Genomic DNA, 9501 nt, shown 5'->3' on the forward strand with positions numbered 1-9501 from the left:
GTCAAAGTGCAAGTTCCGTGTAGCTGATGTACCCTATGTTGGCCACATCTTCACAGCCCACGGCTGAATCCTGATCCGCAGTAGACCAACGCTATCACCGAGCTGCCTGCCCCGACCGACGTGCCCAGCCTGCAGCGTTTCCTGGGTATGGTCAACTACTTGGGAAAGTTCATCCCCGACCTCAGCGAGTTGAGCGCACCCCTGAGGCAACTGTCGAAAAAAGACATTGCCAGGTCCTGGTTTCTCCAACACCAGCAGGCTTTCAACCTCCTCAAAACCAAGCTGATTAGCACAACGACTCTCAAGTTTTTCGATCTGCAACGTCCTATTGTAGTTACGTGGGATGCTTCCCGCTTCGGACTCGGTGCTGCCTGCCTGCAACTCCATGATGATGGCTCGCTGCAGCCCATTTCTTATGCTTCGTGTACCATGACAGACACTGAGCAGCGCTATGCACAAATCGAGAAGGAGCTTCTTGCGTTTGTATTTGACTGCTCCAAGTTCAAGGACTTCCTTTTTGGTACCAGGTTCACCCTTGAGACAGATCATCAACCCTTGGTGACCATCCTCAATAAGCCTATCTACATCGCTGCAGCTAGACTCCAGCGCATGATGCTACAGCTCCAGCAGTTCGACTTTCTGATCGTGTACAAGAGGAGCACCGAGATGCATGTAGCCTAAGCACTGTCCCGGGCCCCCCGGTCTTCCTGTGACAGTCCCCCCCCATGAGCAGGAGGATCTGCGGGTACTCAATGTCAACATTGTTCCCTCTAAACAGCTGCAGTGCCTGGTTGAGCACACCGCCAACGACCTTGACCTGCAACAGCTCGCAGCTGTCATCCAGGGGGGTGGCCCAGCAGACGCACCTCACTGCCTATGGGCGTCCACCCTTTCTTTCTGGTCCGCGACGAGCTTGTGCTCCGGGACGGCATCATCATCAAGGGTCAAAAGGTGATCGTCCCTGCCTCCCTATATGCCGATGCCACCGTCTCACATGCCCAGGAACAATACTATTGGCCAGGCATGGCAAGTAAATTAAAGCCCGAGTAGCCTCCTGTCCTGATTGCAACACTCTTACCCCACATTAGCAGCGTCAGCCACTTTTGCAGCAGCCGGCGCCTGCCATGCCCTGGACCTCGATGGCTGCTGACATATTCGAATGGCGAGGCAAGCACTACCTGGTGTTGGTTGATTCATACTCCAACTGGTTCGAAGTGGACCTTCTCCCTGCTATCACCTCTGAAATGGTTATCAGTAAGCTGCGCAGACATTTTGCTACCTTTGGGTCCCCGGACCGCTTACAGACCGACAACGGCCGTCAGTTCACCAGTGCAGAATTCCAGGCTTTCACTGTGAAGTGGAACTTCACTCACTTCATTCACCAGCAGCCCCGAATACCCGCCGAGCAACGGCCTAGCCGAGCGAGCTGTCTGCAGTCCTAAGAATTTGCTCGAGCAGTCTCATCTCTCCAATGGTGACTTCTACCAAAGTCTACTAAACCTTCGCAACATCTCACGGGACCCTACCGTGTGATTCCCTGCCCAGCGTCTGATGTCCCGCATGCTTCGCCCACCGATGCCGATCGCCCAACAACCCCTGGTGCCCAAGGTCCTGCAGCCTGCCGCCGTCCAGCAACGGATTGCTCACAAGCATGAGGTACAGCGCCGCTCCCACGACAAGTCCTGCCGCCCGCTCTCACCACTACTGCCTGGCCAGGTCGTCCGCATGCAGACAGCCACCGGATTCTCCCGACTCGCAACCGTTGTTGGTGTGGGCGATTCTCCGAGGTCTTATCTGGTGGACTTTGATGGAGCTGTCTACCGCTGGAGCCGCCAGCACCTGTTGGCCGTTAACGAGCCTCAGCCTCCTCCTGCGAATCCCTATGCTCGTCTGTTGCGTTTCGAGCCTGTCATTACTAATTACCCCACAGCTCCCTGCATGCCCCGGTCAGTTCGCTCCGGGCAGATGATCTCCTCCCCTGCTCGTTTTCCATCTTCTCCTTCTCCCCCGTCTCCTCCTCCTGGCTCACCTGTGCCGGTTGGGTCACCTCCCGCATTCCCGGTTGGGTCTCCGCCGACTTTCTCCTTCCCGGCTGCTACTGCTCTGCCTCCTCTTCTATCTGGTTGGGAGGGTGATGGTGCTATACGCACACGCTCGGGTCGGGTTGTCAAACCTCCTGTCCACTACGATGATTTTGTTTAAATTTGCATGTGTTATATAATCACACTGCCACTGTTATAACTTCAATTTTGGATTTCGAAGGGAAAGGATGTAGGTGGTTTATGCATGCAACCTATAATGTAGCTACCTCAATACCACTAACCACGCCCAGTCATCTCAGTATAACTGTGATATCTTCCCCTTGCTCCTCCCTTGGTTCCAGTACGCCTGAAGACTAGATGCAGTCAGTACTGGGACATGTTAGACATGTGCCTTTATTAAAGACTCAGTAAAGTTACAGTGTGTCAGACTTAACTCCTTTACTAGTCCCATCTACCTGCACTCAGCCCATAAGCCTCCATTCCTTTCCCGTTAATATATCTATCCAAATTATTTTTAAATGATAAATTCGAACCTACCTCCACCACTTCCACTGGAAGCTCATTCCACATAGCAGCCACTCACTGAGGAAAGAAGATCCCCCTCACGTTACCCCTAAACTTATGTCCCTTAATTCTCAAATCATGTCCTCTTGTTTGAATCTTCCCTACTCTCAACGGAAAAAGCTTATCCACATCAACTCTGTCTACCCCTCTCATCATTTAAAGATCTCTGTCAAGCCCCCTTAACCTCTGTGCTTCAAAGAATAAAGACCTAACTTGTTCAACCTTTCTCTGTAATTTAGTTGCTGAAACCCAAGTCAAGTCAAGTCATCAAGTCAAGTTTATTCATCACAAACACATACGAGATGTGCAGTGAAATGAAAGTGACAATGCTCGCGGACTTTGTGCAAAATGACAAACAAACAAACAACCAAACAAACTATAAACACAATCATAAACCCACACATATTATTTTACATATTAAATATTGGAAGTAAAAACGTTCAGTAAAGTTAGTCCCTGATGAGATAGGAGTTTACAGTCCGAATGTCCTCAGGGAAGAAACTCCTTCTAAACCTCTCCGTTCTCACAGCATGGCAACGGAGGCATTTGCCTGACCGTAGCAGCTGGAACAGACCGTTGCATGGGAGGAAGGGGTCTCCCAGGCAACATTCTAGTGAATCTCCTCTGTACTCTCTCTATTTTGTTGACATCTTTCTTATAATTTGGCGACCAAAATTGTACACCATACTCCATAATTGGCCTCACCAATCCCTTGTACAATTTTAACATTACATCCCAACTTCTATACTCAATGCTCTGATTTATAAAGGCCAGCACACAAAAACTTTCTTTACCACCCTATCTACATGAAGGTGGAATCTCCTAGATCCCTCTGTTCAACCACATTCCTCAATTCGCAACCATTTACCATGCACGTCCTATTTTGATTTGTCCTTCCAAGATGTAGCACCTCACACTTATCAGCATTAAACCCATCTGGCATCTTTTTGCCCACTCTTTCAAATGGCCTAAATCTTTCTGTAGACTTTGACAATCTACTTAATTATCCACAACACCACCTAGCTTAGTATCATCTGCATACTTATTAATCCAATTTACCACACCATCATCCAGATTATTGATGTACATGATGTACATGATGTAGAAACATAGAAACATAGAAATTAGGTGCAGGAGTAGGCCATTCGGTCCTTCGAGCCTGCACCGCCATTCAATATGATCATGGCTGATCATCCAACTCAGTATCCCGTACCTGCCTTCTCTCCATACCCCCTGATCCCCTTAGCCACAAGGGCCACATCTAACTCCCTCTTAAATATAGCCAATGAACTGGCCTCAACTACCCTCTGTGGCAGAGAGTTCCAGAGATTCACCATTCTCTGTGTGAAAAAAGTTCTTCTCATCTCAGTTTTAAAAGATTTCCCACTTATCCTTAAGCTGTGTCCCCTTGTCCTGGACTTCCCTAACATCGGGAACAATCTTCCTGCATCTAGCCTGTCCAACCCCTTAAGAATGTTGTAAGTTTCTATAAGATCCCCTCTCAATCTCCTAAATTCTAGAGAGTATAAACCAAGTCTATCCAGTCTTTCTTCATAAGACAGTCCTGACATCCCAGGAATCAGTCTGGTGAACCTTCTCTGCACTCCCTCTATGGCAATAATTTCCTTCCTCAGATTTGGAGACCAAAACTGTACGCAATACTCCAGGTGTGGTCTCACCAAGACCCTGTACAACTGCAGTAGAACCTCCCTGCTCCTATACTCAAATCCATTTGCAATGAAAGCTAACATACCATTCGCTTTCTTCACTGCCTGCTGCACCTGCATGCCTACTTTTAATGACTGGTGCACCATGACACCCAGGTCTCGCTGCATCTCCCCTTTTCCTAGTCGGCCACCATTTAGATAATAGTCTGCTTTCCTGTTTTTGCCACCAAAATGCATAACCTCACACTTATCCACATTATACTGCATCTGCCAAACATGTGCCCACTCACCCAGCCTATCCAAGTCACCTTGCAGTCTCCTAGCATCCTCCTCACAGCTAACACTTCCCCCCCAGCTTCGTGTCATCCGCAAACTTGGAGATATTGCCTTCAATTCCCTCATCCAGATCATTAATATATATTGTAAATAGCTGGGGTCCTAGCACTGAGCCTTGCGGTACCCCACTAGTCACTGCCTGCCATTGTGAAAAGGACTCGTTTACTCCTACTCTTTGCTTCCTGTTTGCCAGCCAGTTCTCTATCCACATCAATACTGAACCCCCAATGCCGTGTGCTTTAAGTTTGCATACTAATCTCTTATGTGGGACCTTGTCGAAAGCCTTCTGGAAGTCCAGATACACCACATCCACTGGTTCTCCCCTATCAACGCTACTAGTTACATCCTCGAAAAATTCTATAAGATTCGTCAGACATGATTTACCTTTCATAAATCCATGCTGACTTTGTCCAATGATTTCACCACTTTCCAAATGTGGTGCTATCCTATCTTTAATAACTGACTCTAGCAGTTTCCCCACTACCGATGTTAGACTAACTGGTCTGTAATTCCCCGTTTTCTCTCTCCCTCCCTTCTTGAAAAGTGGGGTTACACCGCTACCACTCACCGCTACCACTCTCTACCACTCCCCCTCATGTTACCCCTAAACTTCTGTCCCTTCAATCTGAAGTAATGTCCTCTTGTTTGAATCTTCCCTATTCTCAAAGGGAAAAGCTTGTCCACATCAACTCTGTCTATCCCTCTCATCATTTTAAAGACCTCTATCAAGTCCCCCCTTAACCTTCTGCGCTCCAGAGAATAAAGACCTAACTTATTCAACCTATCTCTGCAACTTAGTTGTTGAAACCCAGGCAACATTCTAGTAAATCTCCACTGTACTCTCTCTATTTTATTGACATCCTTCCTATAATTGGGCGACCAAAATTGTACACCATACTCCAGATTTGGTCTCACCAATGCCTTGTACAATTTTAACATTACATCCCAGCTTCTATACTCAATGCTCTGATTTATAAAGGCTAGCATACTAAAAGCTTTCTTTACCACCCTATCTATATGAGATTCCACCTTCAAGGAACTATGCACGGTTATTCCCAGATCCCTCTGTTCAACTGTATTCTTCAATTCCCTACCATTTACCATGTGCGTCCTATTTTGATTTGTTCTGCCAAGGTGTAGCACCTCACATTTATCCATCTGCCATCTTTAAGCACATTTTTCCTAATGGCCTAAATCACTCTGTAGACTTTGGAAATCCTCTTCATTATCTACAACACCCCCTATCTTGGTATCATAACCATATAACCATATAACCATATCATCTGCATACTTACTAATCCAATTTACCACACCTTCATCCAGATCATTGATGTACATGACAAACAACAAAGGACCCAACACAGATCCCTGATGCACCCCACTAGTCACCTGCCTCCAACCCGATAAACAGCCATCCACCATTACCCCCTGGCTTATCCATTTCAGCCGCTGTTGAATCCATCTTGCTATTCCTGCATTTTTAACCAACCTTCCACGAGGAACCTTGTCAAAGGCCTTACTAAATCCATATAGACAACATCCACTGCTTTACCCTCGTCAATTTCCCTGGTAACCTCTTCAACAAATTCAAGAAGATTAGTCAAACATGACCTTCCAGGCACAAATCCATGTTGACTGTTCCTAATCAGACCCTGTTAATCCAGATGCTTATATATATTATCTCTAAGTATCTTTTCCATTAATTTGCCCACCACTGAAGTCAAACTAACAGGTCTATAATTGCTAGGTTTACTCTTAGAACCCTTTTTAAACAATGGAACAACATGCGCAGTACGCCAATCCTCGGGGACTATTCCCGTTTCTAATGACATTTGAAATATTTCTGTCATAGCCCCGGTTATTTCTACACTAACTTCCCTCAATGTCCTAGGGAATATCCTGTCCGGACCTGGAGACTTATCCACTTTTATATTTTTCAAAAGTGTCAGTACTTCTTTTACTTTGAACCTCATAGTATCCATAGCTACTCTACTAGTTTCCCTTACCTCACATAATTCAATATCCTTCTCCTTGGTAAATACCGAAGACCCTTCTTCATTGACATAATTGATGTGCAGTGGAAATTTTAGGGTCCAAGCTCTCAACTCACCGAAGGAGGCAGTATGAGTAGATAGGGTGCGTGGCGTTGAAAGAGAACCGGGTTTGGCAGTGACCACTCCGACATTCACAATAACACGGTGAACTCAGGTGCCTTGTTCTATTTCCAGCAGCAAAAATGTCCAGGATGCGCTGTCCCTCCATCAGAGCGCATGTGTGAAGATGCTGGCGATCTGTGGCTGAGTGAGTTTGCTGACAACACCAAGATTGGAGGAGTTGCAGACAGTGAGGAAGCTGTCGGAAGATACGGTGGGATGAAGATCAGATGCAGAAATGGGTGGAGAAATGGCAGGTAGATTAAAAAAAACTATGGCGGTTTGAAGGAAATAGGGAACGTTTCGGGGCGAAACCCTTCTTCACACTGATGTAGGTGGGGGGGTGGGGGCTAGAAGAAGAAAGGAAGTGGAGGGGTCAGAGGGCTGGGGGAGAGCAGAGAAGGGGAGGAGACAGTAAGGAGAAGTCAATGTCCGTGCCGATGGGGTACAAACATCCCAAGCAAAATATGAGGTGCTGCTCCTACAATTTCTGGTGGTCCTGACTCTGGCCATGGAGGAGGCCCAGTACAGAAAGGTTGGACTGGGAATGGGAGGGGTAGTTGAAGTGCTGAGCCACCGAGAGATCAGGTTGGTTATTGCGGATCGCCAAGCCTACACTGGGTCTCATCGATGTGGATCAGCTGACATCTTGAGCAGTGGATGCAATTGATGAGGTTGGAGGAGGTGCAGTTGAACCTCTGTCACACCTGGAACGACTGCTTGGACAGAGTTTAAACTGAGCAAGTGTGAGGTGTTCCACTTTGGGAGGTTGAAGGCACAAGGAAAGTGTGTTAGTTTTTCAGTTTAGTTTAGAGATACTTAGAAACATAGAAAATAGGACAGTAGGCCATTCGGCTCTTGGGCCATTCAATATGATCATGGCGGATCATCCAACTCAATATCCTGTACCTGCTTTCTCTCCATACCCCCTGACCCCTTTAGCCACAAGGGCCACATCTAACTCCCTCTTAAATATTGCCAATGAACTGGCCTCAACTACATTCTGTGGCAGACAATTCCAGAGATTCACTGTGTAAAATATGTTTTTTCTCATCTCAGTCCTAAAAGATTTCCCCTTTATCCTTAACCTGTGACCCCTTGTTCTGGACTTCCCCAACATCGGGAACAATCTTCCTGCAGCTAGCCTGTCCAACCCCTTAAGAATGTTGTAAGTTTCTATAAGATCCCCCATCAATCTTCTAAATTCTAGCCAGTACAAGCGTAGTCTATCCAGTCCTTCTTCATCCCAGGAATCAGTCCTTCTTAATCCCAGGAATCAGTCTGGTTAACCTTCCCTGTACTCCCTCTATTGCAAAAATGTCCTTCCTCAGATTAGGAGACCAAAACTGTAAAGGAGTCTAGTCTGACGCACTATAACCTTTACTAGAGTCTTTAATATAGCACATGGCACACACGTCCCAGTACTGGCTGCACCCAGCCTTCAGACGTACCAGGACAAAATGGGAGGAGGAGAAGGGAGGAGATCACAGTTATACTGATGTGAGAGGGCGTGTTAATGGTGATGAGGTAGCTACATTATAGGTTGCATGCATAAACCATCTACATCCTTTCCCATACAATTTAAACAGAGTTATAAGAACAGCAGGTTGATTATACAGGACCTGCAAATCTAGGCAAAGTCTCCGTAGCGATCCGGAGGTCTGACGATCCGACCCGAGCGAGTGCGCACAGCACCCTCACCCTCCCCACCCGAAAGCAGAGAGGGCAGACCGGAAACAGGAGCAGGGGAGAAAGAGAAGGGCAACGGGGATCCCGGCTGCAAGGGGGACCCGGCAGGAACGGGAGAACCAGGAGAGAGGGGAGGGGAGGAACGGGCAGCAGGCAGAGAGAGAGAGAGACGGGCAGGAGGGGAGCGGACCGGAGAACAGAGAATTGGAGGTGTTACAGGCATGTTACGGGCAGGGGGCACGTTACGGGCGGGGGGCACCACAGGCGGAGGAGAATAAGGGGCAGCAGGAGGAGGTTTCGGCTCCATGACCGCCAACAGGTGCTGACGGCTGCGCTGGTAGACAGTGCCCTCATAGTCCACCAAGTAGGAACGCGGCGAATCGTCGACCCCCACCACGGTAGCGAGCTTGGAGAAACCGGTGGACGTCTGCAAATGGACTACCTGGCCAGGAAGTAGTGGGGAGAGAGGACGGCTGGACTTGTCGTGAGAGCGGCGTTGAATTTCGTGCTTCTGAGCGATGCGCTGCTGGACGGCAGAAGGCTGCAGGACCCTGGGCACCAGAGTCTGCTGTGCAATCGGCATCGGGGGGCGAATAACACGGGACATAAGCCTTTGCGCATGCGATTTAATAGTACAGTCTCTGGATATGTTCTGAAGGTTCAGCAACCCCTGATAGAAATCACCGTTAGAGAGATAGGACTGTTCAAGCAGGTGCTTGGCACTGCGCACAGCACGCTCAGCCAGGCCATTGCTCTGCAGGTACTCCGGACTGCTGGTGTAGTGGTCGAAGTTCCACTTTGTAGCGAAGGCTTTGAACTCAGCGCTGGTGAACTGGCGGCCGTTGTCAGTCTGTAGCCGGACAGGGGATCCAAACGTGGCGAAGTGGCGGCGGAGCTTGCTGATGACCATCTCTGAGGTGATGGCAGGGAGAAGGTCCACCTCGAACCAGTTTGAGTAAGAATCCACCAAAACAAGGTACTGTTTCCCACGCCATTCAAAAATGTCGGCAGCCAGCGAGGACCAAGGCATGTCGGGGGCAGGCTGTTGTA

Source organism: Leucoraja erinacea, chromosome 30 (genome assembly GCF_028641065.1).
Source record: "Leucoraja erinacea ecotype New England chromosome 30, Leri_hhj_1, whole genome shotgun sequence".
NCBI lineage: Eukaryota > Metazoa > Chordata > Chondrichthyes > Rajiformes > Rajidae > Leucoraja > Leucoraja erinaceus.